We start from the raw sequence: 6,717 nt of genomic DNA, 5'->3' as shown, positions 1-6,717 counted from the left end.
TTGAAAAAATCTTTAAAAAGGCAGTCTTATTTCATAATTTTATTTAGAAAGTCATTTTTTGCCAGAAGCAACAAATTTGTCAAACTTGCTCTTTAAAAAGGCATTGTCTATAAGTTCATAATTTTGCTTAGAAACTCATTTTTTTTTGCGAGAAGCAACAGATTTGTCAAACTTCATTCTTTAAAAAAACGTTGTCTATCAAGTTCATAACCAGAATTCAATCTTTTTCTTTTTTTCAAAAACTCTGATGACAAGAGTGTTTGAATTGTGATTTTGGTGGCAGTGGAAATCAGCATCATCAAACCCCGGAGCAACTGTAACCTAAATTTCCCAAAATTTCTGTCAAAATTTCTGTCAATTTTTTGCTAGACTTCCACTATTTTCCAGGTAAAATAGATAGACACCGTACGTCTTTTAAAGATATCTGAAACAATAATAACATAACCCCAAAAAATCATTTTTGGGCAAAATTCCCAGGCAAAGTTGTGGCCTCATCTTCAAAATATGCTCAGTCAATGCTAAAGAAATAACACACTTTTTGACGAGTCACACCTAGTACTTTCGGAACAAGATTCATTGACAGAACGTTTGAATAACTCTTTTCGACGTCTAGAGACCTAGTACTTTTGGAACACTATTTATGAACCTTGATTACCTTCAATCATCTCTAATACAGTATCCTAATGGTCTGACAACAGTTAAGATCATTGCCCTACAGTCTTTGCTTTATCCATCCATCTTCGGATAGGAAAACCTAACCAGTCTGACGTTTAGTTAGGTTCAACTTTTCTGATACACCTACAACTAACTGCATGACAATTGGCATATCCTTCCAAACAGTCAAATAGAAAAGCGACGTTGCAAACGTTGCTTTAGTGCATTTGCAAACATTGCCACATTCAAATTTTCTGACATGTTGCCACATTCAAGAATGTGCAAAATTAAGAACAATGACAATCAAAATACTATCAGGAAGAGTAGGTGCAAAAAATAAGCCAGGAATCATGCACAACACAAAACAATGGATTGATCCGGGAGTTCATAAACATAGCAATTAGTTACTATAAACCAGTAAACCAGATTTGACTATAGATGCAAGATTTAATGGTGAATCTTTCTTTGATGATTAAGCCACGATTCATACACAATAATGTCAATTATAACAGCCAATACCCGGTTAATTGCTTCAGCAAGTATGTCAACCAATCCAACTTCATATAAAATAAAATTCAGGAATTCAAGAATCATGCAGTATACTAATTAGTATAAAATATTCATTAGTACAAAGTTCAAACATTGGATCAATTGCTCTGTTCACTAACAGCATAAAATATCATCAACTGTAACAGCAAGCAAACTGACTTTTTCATAGATGATTAATCCAGGAATCATGCACAACAAATATATCTATTAGTTGCAGTCATCACTAGGTCGTTAGCAAAATATCATCCACAGTAAGCCTGTATATGAACTAAAGAAACCCTATAACATACGAAATTATTAATTGGGACAATGTTGCACGTAAACCAATTCAAGCAAATAAAATCATGAAATTCATGAATTTGCACAGTTAAGAATAAAGTCTGAAAAATATTCCCATAAGTCACAATAACTTTGCCTAACTAGTACAAACCAATATGCTGGGATGCACGAGTCTAATCCAAAAGGTAATCTGCATTAAATAAATTCACGCTACAATTTACTTTGTGCGATGGATAACCTTGTTATCATTGCCGTTCACATGAAATATATAGAGATCACGTGAAATATTGACGAAAATAAAAATTCAATTATGACGTTTATATGAGATGAACAAATTCAAAATCTTGTCAATATTTCAATATGATCAACAAAACCAAGGACATAATGTAGGAGTTGTATACAAAGTTTATGCATTCAATGCCAAAACCTTCGATGAGAGCTGAGCAGACCATGAAAGAACAAGAAATGCAAATGAAATCCACAAACAAACAACTACTAGGCATTGAAACAACTAGCGGTTGTCGATGGCATTGCGTAAGCTTCTGCCCTAGCTTTCCTGAGCTGATTCTTCATCATCATAGTATTCATCATCCTCTGCACTAGCATCCTGATATTGCATGTATTCAGACACCAAATCATTCATGTTGCTCTCTGCTTCAGTGAATTCCATCTCATCCATGCCTTCACCAGTGTACCAATGCAAGAAGGCCTTCCTCCTAAATATGGCAGTGAACTGCTCGCTCACTCTCCTGAACATCTCTTGAATGGATGTTGAGTTCCCAATGAACGTGGACGACATGGACAGGCCTTTTGGCGGGATATCACATGCACTGGATTTCACATTGTTGGGGATCCACTCCACAAAGTAGGAGGAATTCTTGTTCTGAACATTCATCATCTGTTCATCCACCTCTTTGGTGCTCATCTTGCCTCTGAACATGGCAGATGCAGTCAGATACCTGCCGTGACGTGGATCTGCAGCACACATCATGTTCTTGGAATCCCACATCTGTTGTGTCAGTTCTGGAACGGTGAGGGCTCTGTATTGTTGTGAACCACGTGAAGTCAACGGGGCAAATCCCACCATAAAGAAATGAAGACGGGGGAAGGGGATCAAATTCACTGCCAGTTTCCTTAGATCTGAGTTCAGCTGACCAGGGAACCTCAGGCAGCAGGTGACTCCACTCATTGTTGCAGATATCAGATGGTTCAAATCACCAACTGCAATAAACAATATCAAACACATAAGACAAACTGTTTGCACCTACAATACTGAAAAAGATCAACTGGGGAGATTTCTTTATTTACCTAGATAAATTAGGTATTAAAATACAGAAGAGCTGGAGTGGAAGATGGTATCTTGTGAGACAAATAAATCTAACACTTCAGGGTTACCAAAGAAACACAGATCTACAGAGCAATGTGTATGAATCTGTGCTAAAGAGTTGAGGCTGGTTTTTCCTGCACCACTTTGATGCATACATTTGTAACAAATTTAAATAATACTTTAATGCTAACACTAGATTAGGCACACAGAACATAGAGAGTAACAAAACACATCTAAATACAGATTTCACGTGGATAGAGCCAGATTTAGATGGCAATAACACCATATTTCTACGCGGGCAACAAAACCCATTTAAAGATGTAGACACTAACATTTCTAAAGGATTAAGTAGTTAGGGCCGGTTTTACCCAGCAAAGCTTGGGATCAGATTTATAAGGATAAAGCCAGATCTAGGTGGATTGTGCCCATTTTAGCTATAGTTGGCTTCAGAGAAAAAAAAAAAAACAAAACAAAAAAACTGATGCTCTACAACCGCAGAGAACACTGATTCTCCCTAACTATGGCATTTAGTGAGTACGACAAAACCCATTTAAACACAGATTTAGACGGGTTTGCTCTGGTTTATTTACTGATTACACCCTATTTTAAAGTGGTCATATACAGAGCAGGTAGAAATGTGAACTAATCCAATCTGAAGAGCAAAACATTTACCCTATAAAATGAGATTTGATATGCGTTTCCAGATGCATTTGTGAAAAAGGCATGTTGAAAAAGGCTTCTGAAAAATTACTTACAGCTAGGAGTTGTGAGCTTGAGAGTCCTGAAGCAGATGTCGTAAAGGGCCTCATTGTCCAGTACCATACACTCATCTGCGTTCTCCACCAGCTGATGCACAGAGAGTGTGGCATTATAAGGCTCCACCACTGTGTCAGACACCTTGGGAGAAGGGAAAACAGAGAAGGTAAGCATCATTCGATCAGGGTACTCCTCCCTGATCTTGGAGATCAAAAGGGTTCCCATCCCAGATCCAGTACCTCCTCCCAAAGAATGGCACACTTGAAACCCTGCACACAAACCCCACAACAATATTCACAACTGACAGCCTACATTCAAATAATAAGGTCAAGGGTTCGAATATGAAACACACATACCTTGAAGGCAATCACAGTTTTCGGCCTCCTTCCTAACGACATCCAGCACGGAATCGATGAGCTCGGCCCCTTCGGTATAATGGCCCTGGCCCAGTTATTTCCAGCCCCAGACTGGCCAAAAACGAAGTTATCAGGCCTGAAGACCTGGCCATAAGGCCCGGTCCTCACGCTGTCCATGGTCCCAGGCTCAAGATCCATGAGCACAGCACGGGGCACAAATCTACCACAGCTCGCCTCATTGTAGTAAACATTAACCCTTTCGAGCTGTAGATCGGAAGTGCCCTGGTATCTCCCAGTGGGATCGATCCCGTGCTCATCACAGACAACTTCCCAAAACTTGGCACCGATCTGGTTGCCACATTGCCCGCCCTGAATGTGCAGGATCTCACGCATCTTTGCAATTTAAAACTTGCAACACTGAAAGACCAAACCCTAGAATAAAACCTCAACTGAAAAACAGTGGACTCGCAGAAAACCAACACAAAAAGAAGAGACAGAACAGGGCAATAGAGAAAGCTGTGCGTCCCTCTCTGCCTTATGCTAAAAATGTGAATCGGGGCCGAGCTTTATACCAATCCTGACCGTTGTAACGGCTATGTGTAACCAATTTTGAAATAGATCAACGGCTAATTCCGTCTCCCGCTCCCACCGGCGGGGCCCACAATGTACCGCTTGTTTGCCCGCGCCGGTGATCGGACGGGCGTGATGCAACCTTCCATCTCATCTGACGGCTACGCTGGACCTGACGGTCGCTATCGATATTCAAGGTCGGGCAGCGCGATTTGGTAAAATATGTCACTAGCGGACAAATTAAGCAAGCTATCTGTCGGCTTTAGTGGCGGGCCGGCACTTGAGTGGTAAGGCTGTTCCTGGTCACTATCTAGGTTAAAAAAAATTTGGTTTTTTTTTCGTATTTATTAATGTTTTTGGTAGGGAAAAAATTGATAAGGTACTGGTGGGGTCAATTTTCTTTAGATGTGTCCATCAAAGGTTTAGGGTTATTAAATGGAATTATACTTCATGGGGTAGAAATTAATTAAACTTAAGGTAATTGCAATAAATTGTTGACCAGTAGTGAGAGTAGGCTAAGAAGTTGATTTGCAATAAAGAGTGTGTGTTAGGACTTGGTTATATACTATGACAACAAACATCAAGAATGTAAATTATGTTTTTTCATTGGCAAGAATGAGCTAGCTGTTACCTTTACATTTATGATCTCGAGAGAGTATTTAATTTGTTTGAGTTAGTCTTATTCATTGAATTTAGAGACATTTTACTATTTACACAATTTTTTTCTCTAAACTTACAAGATTACTATTTAGATCATTAAGTCAATGACTAGGCTTGTCACAATTAGGACCACATTTTAGATCACAAGTCATTAAATTATAATCAAAAAAATATTTTTGCTTACTAGATTAATGGTGGTTGGGAATCTACCATAAATTATTAGATAATTGAGAAAGAATATGACTCACCACTAAAATAGAAGTTATAACTTACTCAAATTATGACCCACAATTAAGTTAAATAAGAGTTGTTGCTTATTCATATCAATGATTCATCCCTAAGTCATATACCATTTTATATTTAAATGATTCATCCCTAAGTCATATACCATTTTATATTTAAAAGAGTTATTGTAGTTTTTTCATATATGTCATTTCATTTTAATCAATAAAATGTTTTTAATCATTTAAAGTTTATTGTGAAAATGCTCTCTTCTAACTTTTAATAATAATATAGACATTATATTTTAACTAAACAAATGATTTCAATTTGTATCACTTTATTATCTAACTTTTAAGAATAATATAAACATTCTAGATTAACTAAACAAATGATTTCAATTTGTATCACATTATTATATAACGTTAATTACTATCAATATTTAATAAAATTATTAATTAATTTATATAATTCTTTGTTTGATAAAATATTTAAATAATTATATTTACTAAAATGGTTAAACAATTACTTAATATTTTTTAAGTTAAAATTAAATTATATAAATTTAAACAATATACTTAATACAATTGCAAATCAGTAAAAAAATATTTTGAGGTTCTACCCACTATATCAACCCACCATCAGGGAAAGGGGAGGGAAAGTCCTTTGCGAATTCAGTGGGAAGACTATTAATGAAATCTTACCATAAAAAACTATTATTAATGGACTAATTTTAAATTTACAAGTGGAATATCTTAGTTGTAGTCTAATTTATAGACGAAATGATAAAAACTATCATTATCATTATCTTAGTTGTAGTTCAGTTTAAGTTGTTTAATCTGTAGAATAAGAGTGCCCTAGGGGGTTTCATGGTGTTGAATCCATTTATGCATTCAAAAATGCATTTTAAACATTAAAAAAAAAAATCACATTTTTTCTTGAAATTGTTTTGCCAATTCCTCTGAAAAAAGTCTATTTAAACTAGGTCCTTAATATATATAGAGTTGTTGTGATGTTCTCTAGCCCAATATGACATTTTGACTTAGTCAAATAAAATAAAATAAAAAATAACCCTATGTTAAAAATATATATATATATATATATATATATATATATCCATGTTTTTTTTTTTTCATTTGTTGTTGGGTAGTTAAGATAAATTTGAAATAAAAAAAAAAGAAAATAAATAAAAAATCTATGTTATTATTATTTTTAATTAATTTTTGTTGGGTAGTTATGGTCAAATTACCGTTATGAGAATCCATATTCATGTGGAATATAACATATATAAGAGGGATCAAATCTCTCGAGATGTGAATATTTTATCCCTCTTGGCGCTTGGTAGAT

The 6,717-nt window shown here is 35.6% G+C and overlaps 1 pseudogene across 1 annotated transcript; it reads right to left on the bottom strand.

The window, feature by feature from the left end:
- Nucleotides 1-1,809: 1,809 nt before the first annotated feature.
- On the bottom strand, nt 1,810-4,475 carry LOC149233992 (tubulin beta-2 chain-like; annotated as a pseudogene). The gene is made up of 3 exons (XR_016246062.1): nt 3,922-4,475; nt 3,565-3,834; nt 1,810-2,703 (listed from the first exon to the last, which is right to left on the bottom strand). The product of XR_016246062.1 is annotated as a tubulin beta-2 chain-like (transcript).
- Between the last annotated feature and the right edge of the window lie 2,242 nt (nt 4,476-6,717).

This window comes from Pinus tabuliformis, chromosome 8 (assembly GCF_031772625.1).
Source record: "Pinus tabuliformis cultivar Carrire ecotype Pingquan chromosome 8, CPIR1, whole genome shotgun sequence".
Taxonomy (NCBI): Eukaryota; Viridiplantae; Streptophyta; class Pinopsida; order Pinales; family Pinaceae; genus Pinus; species Pinus tabuliformis.
This window is presented reverse-complemented; position numbering and strand designations above follow the sequence as displayed.